Raw genomic sequence first — 13,497 nt, 5'->3', positions numbered from 1 at the left:
TGTATGCCAAGTATGACCATCTCTAGTGCCGAGGTGTGGAGTCGCTGTGCAAAGAGTGGCCTGAAGAAGCATCTTCCAAGGTTCTTGGCAGGGAAAAAAAACCCGAACAATAAGCTTGGTAAGAAGGGCTCGGCTCTGTAATTCTGGATCAATAATGCCAAGGCCTCCCTCTAACCTAGGACGAATAATCGTGGACCAGCGAACTCGAGCATGAGTATCAGTAGTCACATCTGTGCCACTCCATAAAAAGTTCCGCACTAGTCGGCGAAGCTGAGCTATCACACCAGAATGTAGCATCCAACAAGAGGCCATATACCATACTGTAGCCAGAATGACTTGGTTGGCGACCAATGCACGGCCAGCCAACGATAGATGACGTGAAGACCAATGACATAGCTTCCTGTGAATAGATTGTAGTACGGGTGCAAACTGCTGCTGTGAGGAAACGTCAAATCCAACCTGAAAGCCCAGATATCTGCATGTCTGACCCGGCTGCAGCCATGTGAAACCATCAGCTACCCCCCAAGTAGGTATGTCATCACTGCCAACCAGTAACCCATAGGATTTATGCCAGTTAATGCGTGCACCACTGGCAATGCAAAAAACCTCCAGGGCCTCCCGCATGGCATGAAGAGCTGCTAGCAAATAGCGCGACATCATCATAGTGTCATCAACAAACTTCTGATCGATAAGGTCCGAAGCTGAAGGTACTGGCATGGTCAAGCCACAAAATGCATGACTCTGAGCACGAAGAAAGTCGGACATAGTCTCTCCTACAAATAGATACAGATATGCTGCTAAAGGACATCCCTGACGGACAGATCGAGAAAGCTCAAAACTACGACTGACACGACCACCAATAGTAATAGCACTGCTGGCAGTCCTGAAGAGAGCGGAAATGCCGGAGATCCATCTTGCAGGGAAACCCATCCTGGCTAATGATCCAAGGTGGTACCAAACGTACTGTACGTGGCATATATGTACGTATTATACGTTGTTCCCTACAGGAAAAAATTTTACATACGTAAAAATACGTACTCTTGTAAGAAAACCGCAAAGTACTAAATTTTCTAGGACATTTCCAATAGAAAACAAGAGAGAAGCCAACAACTTATAGAGACATTCAAAGACACGTTTTACAAGACAACCATATACTGTGTAACTATTGCAAGAGATTTGGATTTTTATTTTAAATCAGCACTGTACGAGATTCTCACACCCCCCCAGAAAAAAAAAGTACGGATCGCTCCGTACGGTACGGAACGGATCAGTACGTACGTTTTGATCCAACCTTGTTTAAATGATCCTTCGAGAAAGTCCCACTCAACACGATCGTATGCTTTCTCGAAGTCAAGGATGAAAAAAGCGAGAGGTTCAGAAGATGATCTGGCCCACTCTACTGCCTCATAAAAAGTGAAGATATTATCCAGTATGCATCGATCCATGACAAAGCCTGTCTGAGAAGTATGAATAATATCTGGTAAGAACGGTCGCAAGCGATGACTGATCAGTAACGCTAATATCTTACAGACCGAAGGGAGTAGGGTAATAGGTCTCCACTGGCGGAGGTGAGTGGTGTCACCCCCTTTCGGAATAAGAGATATGAGACCTGAACAAAGATCCGGATGCATATATCCTGATGCAAAGATGTCCTGACAACCGCGAAGCAGTGGTATATGCAATACATCCCAATAAGTTAAAAAGAAAGCTCTAGTGAGGCCATCCTCTCCTCGACAGGAGGATGGATCTAGACTCTCGATAGCAGCATGAAGCTCTGCAAGTGTGAAGGGTGCCAACAAGATCTCTGCCATAGTGTCTGTACAACGGTGTCGGGTGTGATGCCAGATCTGCTCACGGGCAAGTAAAACCTCAGTAGTGCATACATCAACAATGAACAATGCCTCAAAATAATCTGCAGACATATCAAGAATAACATCAGGATGCATATGTAGTGTCCCTTGAGCATCGCACAAAGTCCGAAGGGTGGTGCCAGGTGGGCGCTCTTTATGCGCAGCGAAGAAGGCTTTATTCATTCGATCAGCTTTAGCTATCCAATGAGATACTGAAGCATGATGAGTGAACTCAAACCTAGCCTCCTGTACGCGACGAATCTCTCTCTCTCTCTCTCTCTCTCTCTCTCTCTCTCTCTCTCTCTCTCTCTCTCTCTCTCTCTCTCTCTCTCTCTCTCTCTCTCTCTCTCTCTGTGTGTGTGTGTGTGTGTGTGCGCGCGCGCGCAGGTGGGAGCCAGTACATTTGGAATTTGCAACACTGAGATTGCTCGTTGCCACCTATGTTTCATTAAACAGTGGTGCAATTGATCTTCGTAGTCTCTCAATATCACCAACAAAGGCTCGCTTAGCTGTACGATTAAATTTCTTGAAATTATGTGAACTAATGTGCACTACTTTAATGAAAAGCAAGGGGCTTGTTTGGTGGGTTGGGAGGGGGGGGGGGGGGGGGGGGGGGGGGGGGGGTTGAAGCAAGGGGCTAGCTTAAGCACAAGCCGTGCTCTCTCTCTGAGAGAGAGACCGTAAAAAAGAGAATGTCTTCCTTACTCACACCAATGGCTAGCGAGCCAAAATTCACGCTCACCAACAAGCACAACTCAACATTGGAGATAGAAATGAGAGCTTGAAGGAAGGAGACGGAAGAAGAATGGATGAAAGCGAAAGTAGTTTTTCTCCACAAGCATTAGGAGAGAGAGAGAAGATATAAAGAGGAGAAAGAAAGTCTCCAAGAGAGAATCTCTCTTATGGAAGGCACCATTGCTACCCTTATGACAAAAGAAGAGAGGGAGATCATCACCAACAAGGAAGCCATCAAAGAAGAGATCATCAAGGAGATCGCACGAAGCATTGAGAAGAAGCTCGATGTGAAGATGATCAGATGGGTCGAAGCTGTCAAGAAGAACCTCAAGCAAGAGGCAAGAGAGGAGGCCAAGAAGTGGATTGAAGTGGCCTAGAAAGAGAAGACCAAGGAGCCTACGCCCACCCCAACTATCATTAACATGACGTTGGAGGAAGAACAAAGGAGGACACTATCCATGCATGTTTGCATATCCAGTATTAAAGACCATGATAATGTGGATGAGGAAGTTAAGGAGCTTATGACAATGATGGGGGCAACAGCACTTACACATACAAAAGCATGGAGTATGGGGAGAAAGAAGGCAAATATAGGCACGTCCTCGGTCAAAGAAAGGGCACTAATTTTGCGCTTCCCCTCAATGAAAGGAAAGAAGGATTTCAAAAATTGCTAAAATCTCTACAAAATCAGGAGATTCTGTTGAGGGTGCTCGAGATTATGTCGCGGACTCGTCGAGGAGGAACTCCAGATACTCTGTAGAATCTAGAAGCGCAATCTTGTCTTTGTTTGTTCGGAAGGGATGAGTGTGCTTTAAAAAATCATACGCCTGAAGCTCTTATACCCCTATAACAGGAGGGCACCACATGCCAACTGAAAAGAACAGACTGGAACAGACTTTTAGCACTTCAAAAAAACTTAGAGAGAAAGAGAATCCACGGGAGAGACACAGAGTAGCAAAGTTCCGCACTGGCCCCAAAACCCTGGCACCAAGAGCCTCCTTTCTCTGTGCTTGATGATGACATAAGGTCATTTTGTAAAGAGAACTTTGATCATAATCAAAGTTTTGAGCTGCCGTCGACTGTGTGTGAGAGAGAAAGAGAGAGAGTGCGAGCTTCATCCTGGCGCTACTTCCTGCTCGCTCATCGCATTTAGGATTCGATTGCACCATCGCAATAGGCTCGGAGAGAGCTACGCAACAACGCCAAGCATTCCACGCGGAACGGAGCACACGCGCTAACGCATCTACGAGCTATTTGTGGTCGTAAGTGTATCAAACGATGTCTATTTTCTCCGTGCAAGTAGTCCTTAGAATCGTGGCAACATAAGCTACGCATAGGTACTCATAGATTTCCATTTCGAGCACTTCCGAAATTATGTTGTCTTCATACGCGTTTTTCGCAAATGGGTTTGGAGTGGGGATTTTGAGTATAGCGGCTTTGGGACAGGTGTATCCTAATGAGGGGATGGTGTTCCTTAAGTTTCGTACGATTCTGGTATGTTTTGGTGAATTTCCTCCTATTTGTGTGTATGTGGGTTGGGTGGTGTAGTTGAGAGCAGTGAGATTCCTAATTTTGATTTAGTTGGCCTTCCAAAGTGTTGTACGGGTGGGATGGTCTTAGCCTAACAAGCTATAGAGATTGCCTCCGTGTGCCTATGAAGTCATATGTGTCGTCGATTGACATTATATTGATCTAGGTACTATTGCATGCACTTTATAGGTGGTGTGATTCGCTCCCGCAACATTGCCAATAGACCTGCAAGTGTAATGCCCAATAGGATCCACAGTATCACTCGCCAGCGTTGAGGGGCGCATCATCACCTGCCGAGGTTCTCCTCCCAAGAAGAAGAAGAAATCAGCCCTACCATGTGAGTGCACGTGTGTGGAAGAGAGAGAGAGAGAGAGAGAGAGAGAGAGAGAGAGAGAGAGAGAGAGAGAGAGAGAGAGAGAGAGAGAGAGAGAGAGAGAGAGAGCACAAATGCAAGATATAGTGAAGAGGGGGCCATCAGCCACCCATGACTACCATGACCAAAACACCCAATAATACACAATGACCAGATGATGGAAGTGGGTACCCCCTTGCTCCTATAAAGAGGTGCCCAATGGGAGGTAGAGCAAGGCCTGATAAAAATCCCCACGACCCAACAGAAAAATGATATATGGAAATATATGAGGGCACCTGGACAAAGTGGGCGGCCGGCCCCAAACTCGGACGGCCGGACTAGGTACAACCTAGACTATGCGGGGAGACATACTAGCCGTACATGTATGCCCTAGACCTGTGAAGCAGCAGAGTGGTGTAAGTCTAACACCCCCTCTCAACACTGGATGCTGAACAAACTGCGTGAAGCCGAAGATGTGAGGCAAATGATGAAGATGTCTCCTGCCATGCCCACTGAAGGACAAGACTCCACGAGTGTAGCAACAGTCTGCGGTCTGCCAACCTCTGAAAGATCTCCATGGTGTGATGCCGTCCCAAGTAGTGTAGCAAACTGTTGTACTCTGTCGATACAGGGGGAAGATATTGTGTAAAGGTCCTGAACTGAGTGTGAAAACAACTCCTTGTCGTGAAAGAAGTGCCAATAGACCTGCAAGTGTCATGCCCAATAGGATCTGTGGTGTCTGCAGTCAAACAGTCTGGAGAAGCCCAGGAACCGTCATGAGAATGACCGTCAATGCATGAACCTATAACCCAGTGTGGCCAGGTAGCTAAGCTGTGGAAAACTCCAAGAAGGCCAGATGCAGCAATCTGCATCGTAAACATCCTCCGAATCAAGGAAAGCCAGACTGAATGGTCTGCATTGTAGAAGCTACCGTAAGCTGCACTAGTCACCAGAGACCGCACGAACCACCACCGGATGGTTTCTGTCAGACTCAACATGAGGGGAAAGCCACACTCAACAGTCTGCGCTGTGAAGGGCCTTTGAGAATGTTAGGTGCAGTGGAAGTGAATGTTGAACTTTGCTCAAGATGAGTGCTCCGAACTGTGCTCAAGGTTCCTTTTACTTATGGAAGGGGAGAGCCTTCCGTTCCTTTAGTGAGAGAGTGCAATGGACACAAACAAAGTGATGGACACTGTGAATGAAGGTACATGAGACGGAGAGATAGAGAGAGAAGAATACGACACCAGAATGTTGTCAAACCCTCCTCCGAAGGCCCCACGTTCTATGGCGAGAGCGGTCTACTTATGATGGACACTGTGAATGAAGGTACATGAGACGGAGAGATAGAGAGTGCAATGGACACAAACAAAGTGATGGACACTGTGAATGAAGGTACATGAGACAGAGAGATAGAGAGAGAAGAATACGACACCAGAATGTTGTCAAACCCTCCTCCGAAGGCCCCACTCTCTATGGCGAGAGCGGTCTACTTATGATTGCACAAATCTCTACAATGCTTGGACTTGCCGACAATGTCAACGACGATGAGGACGACGACGAGACGGGCTGAAATCTGAAAACGCTAATGGCCTGGCGATAGCAGATGCAAAAACGCTGGCTGATCTGGGTGGAAAATGCTAGACCTTCTTGCAGATGCAAAAACGCTAGGTTTACTGGGGTCCTGCTGAGAAGGTGCCTATTGAACTGAGTTCCTGCTGCCTCTTCTGCCAGAAAGTGCTAGCTTTGATTTGCTTATATATTTCATTAGCAAAATTGCCCTACCTAGTTCCCAACAAAAGTCACTTAAAAATAATAAGTGAAAAATATCAAAAATAGGTCTAATGCACTGGAAAATTCCCCTGATGGATTCTCATGGGAATGCTGATGATCATGCTGTGTGCAACCGGAGGATATGCATCTAATCTAAGTGTCTGGACATACACGGTCTACGAACAGACTCACAAAAATGCCAGATCACTTCCTATTCTAGACTGACTTGACTGACTGAACCCTGGTCATGCTGTAGCTTGTCCACGGACACATAGGGTTGGATGTGTCACGTGACATCCCCTCCTTTTCAAAGTGAGGTACCGGTATCGGACTGTATGGCGTCGAGGGAGATCGCCAACAACATCCCGAATCCTGGAAAGGACTCTTCGCCGGCCCACGCTGATGTGTGGGTCGTGAGGTACTTGAACTTCATAAAGGTCTGCAACGCTTGCTTCTTTGGGCCGCGCCGAAAGCGACACAAAGTCTTCTATGGCTCCTTAGATGCTTCAACTTCGTCTATAGTCATGCGTCTATCTTCTTCAAGAATCTCCGAGGCTGAAAATTCATGAAACCACTTCCAACACAAAAACATGAACATACCCATTCCATGTAAAGTGAATGGAAAAAATCTAATCTTCCTAAAAGACTGTGCATGCAATGCAGATGAAACAAGAGACGGAGTGCCAACCCGTTCATCAAACACATACAAAACATGGAATCCAAACTCATCTTTCTGATCCAAATCAATCAATTGTGGCAAATCACAATGGACATGCCGAGGCTTGATGCTCAATTCTTCTTGTGCTCTTTCTACTACTGTGTCATGCCAAGGAAGAGACATGAAATGTGACTTCCTTGAATGCATACCTTTCAGCTTTTCATGAGAAATCCGCATACATCCGTGCTCATTCATGAGTGAAACGTGCTCAACGTACAATATGTCATGCCTTTGGAAAGGGATCACATAAAGACGCTGACTAAAATACAAGAAACGATCACGAATAAAACACTCGAACAATGTGTGTTGACTAAGCATTCTAACACATAAGACTTCCTGTGGGAGTTCTGTGGACCTAGGCTCGAGAGCCAAGATCGGTTCTTCCTGAGGCGGTTCTTTGGACCTAGGCTCGAGAGCCAAGATCAGTTCTTCTTGAGGGGGTTCTTTGGACCTCGACTCGAAAGCCAAGATCGGTTCTTCGTGATTGATCGAATATGCAATGAGGTTAGCTTCACTAGAAAAAGTATCAACTAAACCATCATCATTGTGAACAATCACATCGTGATCCTGCAAATAATCATGCTTGTGAGAAATCACATCTTGGTCATGCAAATCATCATGCTTGTCATTGTCATCCAAATCATCATGCTTGTCATTGTTATGCAATTCTTCATGCTTATCATTATCATGCAAACCATCATGCAAATCCTGTGTGTCATGCTTTGGAGAAGAAGAGACTGAGAGAGTCTCCTTTTCCCGAATCTCTTGCATCTGTGCCTGCACTTGAGAAAAGAGTCGCAACATCTCGTTCATGTGTCGGTCGTTCATTGCTTTTCTTGCTTTGGTCTGTCGATCAAATTCTGCTTTTCTTTCTTCGGCTTCCAAGCGCGCTTGCTCGTGCTCACGCTCTATGGCTGCCATTCTTTCTTTGTGTTCTGCCTTTCTTTCTGTTTTTCATGCTTCGCGTTCTAACTACATGTCCATCACCATCTTGTCGAAAGCCTCCATAGGAGTGAGTGCAATCCTTGGCGTAGATGGGGAAGGGTCGGAAAAACCTCCTGGTGAGGAAAATTCATCTTCGCCACTCCCATGCTCACCACCTCCAAGCGAAGTATCCATTCCGCTTCGAGTGATTACCATCCACTGAAGTCTTGGGTTCTTGTGGGTTCTTGTGATCTTGAGTTCTTAAGTTCACAAGGAACTTCGGTTCTTGGGGGTCTCGGTTCTTGGGGTTCTTGAGTTCTTGAGGTTCTTGCGGGTCTTGAGGTTCTTCTTTCGCTTGCAATCTGTGTTAGAGAAGGATCTTCTCTTCACCAGAGTTCTTCTCTTTTCCGCGGGCGCACCCCTTGGCGGCCTTGCACTCACACCAAGGTTGCTTTTTCCCACCTCACGTCGATTGGCCAGCCGCTAAGTGCACGGTCCACTCTCAATGAGTGAAAAGAGGCACAAGGGGAGGCTCGACAAGACCTTCTTTCTTGGGTTTCCTGCCACTTCAAAAACACGATTAGGAATCGACACGCCCAAGAGGACTTGGGTTACGTGCGACCGCAACAAGCAAAAAAAATTGTGCGGTTCTTGTGGTTCTTTCCTTGAGTGATACAGAACACTGCCAAAGCTCTGATACCAATGTTAGGTGCAGCGGAAGTGAATGTTGAACTTTGCTCAAGATGAGTGCTCCGAATTGTGCTCAAGGTTCCTTTTACTTACAGAAGGGAGAGCCTTCCGTTCCTTTAGTAAGAGAGTGCAATGGACACAAACAAAGTGATGGACACTGTGAATGAAGGTACATGAGACGGAGAGATAGAGAGAGAAGAATACAACAGCAGAAAGTTGTCAAACCCTCCTCCGAAGGCCCCACTCTCTATGGCGAGAGCGGTCTACTTATGATTGCACAAATCTCTACAATGCTTGGACTTGCCGACGATGTCGATGACGATGAGGACGACGACGAGACGGGCTAAAATCTGACAACGCTAATGGCTGAAATCTGCAAATCTTTATCTGTTGAATTATGACTCCATATTGGTGACGATGTCGATGGCGACGATGCGACGACGACGCGCTGAAAACGCAGATGCTGAAATCTGCGTTTTCTGGGCTGAATCTGTAAACCTTGCGGAATCTGACTGTGCGGCGAGGAACTGCTGCAGAAAGGTGAGATCTGCGAGGTTCGGGGGTTCTACTGCAGGTATTGACTGCTGAAAACTGAAAACGCTGAGTCTATGGTTGATTCACACAAAGTGATGACGTGGCCACGGACAGCAGAAACCCTAATTTCTGCCAGAAACCCTAATTTCCGGAAATCGCGGAGGCTGAAAAAAAAAATTTTGAAATTGAAAGAGAGAACTGATGCTTTTTATTTTAAAAGCTTTTGGGGCTCTGCTTTTGGGCATCCCTTGTATCTTTAAATAAGTGGTGAGGGCTTCACTTCTGAGAGCATCTGGACGCAGAGTCTGAGAGTGAAACCCTAGCCACTCTCTTGTACTTTGATCTGATTAATATAAAAAGAAATACCGAAAGGGGCGCCGGTCTTTGGGGCCAATATCTCTAGGCACGGAACTCCGCCGGGCCAGTGCAAATCTATTGTGATCTGTGAATTGTTTTGAAGTGGTTATTTGGTGCTGTCGCGGTTGATTCTTGACTTGGAGTGTCCAAGTCTGTTACAGTGGTATCAGAGCACGGCCAATTTCTCTTCTACGGGAAATCCAATCCCCGAATTTTTTTTCCGCAGCACCTATGGCTTCATGCAATGATCAGGCGACTCCCTCTGCATCTGGAGATACGGGCAGGGATCACAACGAAGATTCTGGCAGAGAGTATGGCCCGCCTTGGCCTACTTAGGCGGAGCGGCGAGAGATGGAACGTCGCGAGTTGATCGGCGATGCGACAAAGATGATGCTCAATTTTGCCAAGGACCCGAAGATGGCGAAATATATGAACCAGACCTCTTTGGAAGAGGTACAGATGGAGTGGCAAAGAACCACAACACCACTCCCGAAACCCGCTCTCAAGAAACCTTCTGCCTCCAAGAAATATACGGAGAAGGAACTGGAGAACGTGGTTGATGCACGGATTGCTCAGCTTTTCGACGTGCAAAAGAAAGGCAAAAAGCACGGCAAAAAGCAGAAGAAAGACACTAACTTCCCGGGATATTTGGGTCGTCGGTCGACATTCGACAAGGCAAAGAAACAGAAGAAGCGTGTTCGATTTGAAGGAGTACCCAGTTCTTCTTCTTCTTCTTCTTCTGACAGTTCTTCTAGCTCTTCAGACTTGAGCCAAGAAGACAAAAAAAGCAAAAAGCGAAGCAAGAAACAAAGCTTCGGAAAGGGCAAGAAAAAGGCAAAGAAGGCTACGTCTCGCCCAGAGACTGACAGTTCTACTGAGGACTCGTGTACAGACAGCTCAGATTCCGATTGAAGGGGTAGATAGTAGCCTCAGATTTCAGGCTCAGAAAATTACGCACGCTAGTGCAAGCACTGGAATGAGATGGGGTCCTTAGAATATTAACCCTAAGGCCTGATTATTTTACGGCCTTAGGATAAGTTAGTTAAAGTATTCTTAAATGATTTACGCTGGACCAAATGGCCGGACAAGTGCGAACAGGTAATGCCAGAGCAGCGTCGGTACGGCATTGCGCTGGGGAGCAGCTAACAATTTAATTGGTTGCATCTATGTGTGCAGTTGTGCACTTAATTGCACATTTCATTAACTAGCATAGGATTTTTAAAGTCAAAAGTTGAATGGTTTTTAAATTTTAAAGTAAGTGTGCCACTTGACACACTTTCCCATGCAATCTCTCTCTCTCTCTCTCTCACTCCCTCTCTTCATGCTGGCGCCCCCACTTCTGGGAGGCTATAAGAGAGCAACCCCTCCCCCTCTTGCCAGGTTGGCAGTGCACTACCCCCCCTAAGTTGAACGTCCTCTACGCAGTGAAGCTCTCCATTGAAGCTTGAGAGCAGCACCTTGTGGTGTATGTGGAGCCTTTGTGCACCCATCGCCTAGAACAAGGCCTCTCATGGTCATAGGCAGTTGTGGGAGAAGTTTCATCGCGTAAAGTAGTAGAAAACTCTTTTTCTCTCTCTACCAGCTACTGCAAATTCTCTGTTTTCAGCCCCTAATCACCTGTATTAGGGTGAATTTCAGCAAAGCTTTAGTAGGAAACTATTCCTCTCTACCTAATATACACACACACAAAGTTTGGAGCATTTCCGTCGCGAAAAGGACCTCCGTTTCGGCATTGGAACGTGCTCAGGTAACAATTTCTGATTATGTGCAGAAAATTACAGCAAGCGTGTGTGCGTGTGTTTTGCATGTTTCCTTCGTGGGTTGACTACAGGAATGATTATGTCCGAAGAGACATAGTTAGCGGAAGATAGACTCTCGTTTTTGAGAGCTTCCGATGAGTTTTGTGAAAGATAGACTCTCATCTACGAGAGCTTCCCAAAATCTCACAGAAGAGGAAAGATCCTCTTAGTAGTCAGGAGAGCAGTTCTTCTACTCTCTCAGTCAGAAGAAGAAGAAAGACAAGAAAGAATAGAGGACTGGCTTTCGCCCCGTTCCTGTGCTTGTAAAGAATTCTCCCTTAGTAATAAAGATATTCTCTTTATTTGGGGGGACCAGTCCATCTTCTGGTCCCCAATGATGTGTCAAGCTTTCTCTCTTTCTCTCCAACGTCTCGAGTATATAAATTGCATTTAACAGTCAGTTTTCGCTTCCGTATTTTTGTGACAGCTAACCAGTATGACTTTCTCGAAGATGAAAGCAAGAAAGTCCGAGAGTTTAAGGAAGGTGGCCACTCGATCAAGTTTGATACTTTTCAAGATACTCAGATGCTTCGAAGGCTTTGTCTTTTATACAGTAGTTTGACATCGCTTTCGCGGGAGGACGCTATTCAGAGCACTCCAAGATTCGGAGAGCTACCTCTTACTTTAAGAGGAATGCTCGTACTTGGTGGTCCACGCTTCTTTTAAACAAGACTGCGCCAGTTAAATGGCTGAAATTTAAGAATCTTTTTATTTCTTCTTGGTTGACGCAAGAATATGAACGAGATATACGAGCTGCTTGGAACCATCTTCGGATGACCAAGAAAGATACAATAAATGCTTATTGTGAAAGATTCTGGAGCTCTTTTCTACCCGCCTCTTCATTCAAGAAGATCTCGTTCAGAGAACAGATTGAGCGGTTTACCTTGGGTCGACCTACAGAGATCCGAGATCACTTCTTGGAATAGAAGTCAGCTTCTATTCAGGAGTTGATGAGTCATGCGAAGCGGGGCTTTGCCATTCACTCTGGCAGTCTGACCTACCTCACAGATGAGGCCATGACACAACGAGCCAAACAGACTTCTGGGAATGAAAGTAGAAAGAAAAAGAGCAACCCAGAGAAAAATCATGCACGACCCAAGCTTACTCCTAAGGAGAGAGCTCGCTTCATCAGAGAGGGGAAGTGCTTTGGATGCGGGGAACAAGGACATATCTCCGCGAAGTGCCCTAAAAAGGCATAGAAAGAACAGAATGATAAAGATGACGACAAGCCTGAGAGTTCGAGAGCGGCTGAGGAACGTGGCAGAAAAGGCAAATAGAAAAGCAGAACTGGTACCACATGGCGTGGGACCTATACCGAATCTAATGAATGAAAGTACAAACTTTGCCGCTTTTGGGGCAAAGTGAAGGATCAGGAAGCTCTTTTGAAAGAGCCAAGGCCAACTTCTTTTCACTTGGAATTGGCGGCTCGATTTGGAATTACGCCCGACAGACTGACGCCACAGGCGAAGGTAGTTCGACTGGCACCCGGATGGGATGCTGCCATTACACCGAGCATTGGCAAACTTCGTTTGCAATGACAGGGGTGTTCAGGGCACGCGAGTGACGTTCTACTCAAGATCCCTTGGTACCACAAGAACTACGCCGTGGTTTACTACCGGGCCGAGAAAGCGACTTTGATAAATGAAGGGCTTAGAGATTGTACTTGATGAACTTCAGTTTCTTACTCATTCTTTTGGGAGAGAACTGAACGATGGATAAAGGTTGAATATGTTTTGACCTGAACAAAAGAACGCCAAGATTTTTCTCCACGCTCATGCCGATTGATTTTTAGAGGGCCTGAAGATCATACCATTGATCTGATACCTGGAAGCGCGTCACCGAATCGGCCACCTTACCGTGTGAGCCGAGTACAGAATGAAAAGATTATGAACCCAGTGAAAGACCTCTTGGAAAAGGGTCTTGTCCAGCCTAGTACTTCACCGTATTGCTCTCCAGTGTTGTTGTTTTGAAGAAAGACGGATCTTGGAGAATGTGCATCGATTATAGCACTCTCGACGAAATCACCATCAAGAACAGATTTCCGATTCCTAGGATCGATGATATACTCGACAGGTTACAGGGATCCTCGTGCTTTAGCAGGATTGACTTGAAGAATGGATATCATCAGATAAGGATAGCGCCAAGAGATATCTACAAGACAGCTTTTCGGACGACTTTTGGGTTATTTGAGTTTTTGGTGATGCCTTTTGGCTTAACCAATGCTCCTGCGACATTTAA

Source organism: Adiantum capillus-veneris, chromosome 11 (genome assembly GCF_014529385.1).
Source record: "Adiantum capillus-veneris isolate H3 chromosome 11, ASM1452938v2, whole genome shotgun sequence".
Classification (NCBI taxonomy): Eukaryota; Viridiplantae; Streptophyta; class Polypodiopsida; order Polypodiales; family Pteridaceae; genus Adiantum; species Adiantum capillus-veneris.
The sequence above is the reverse complement of the archived record's forward strand: the minus strand, read 5'-3'. Positions refer to the sequence as shown.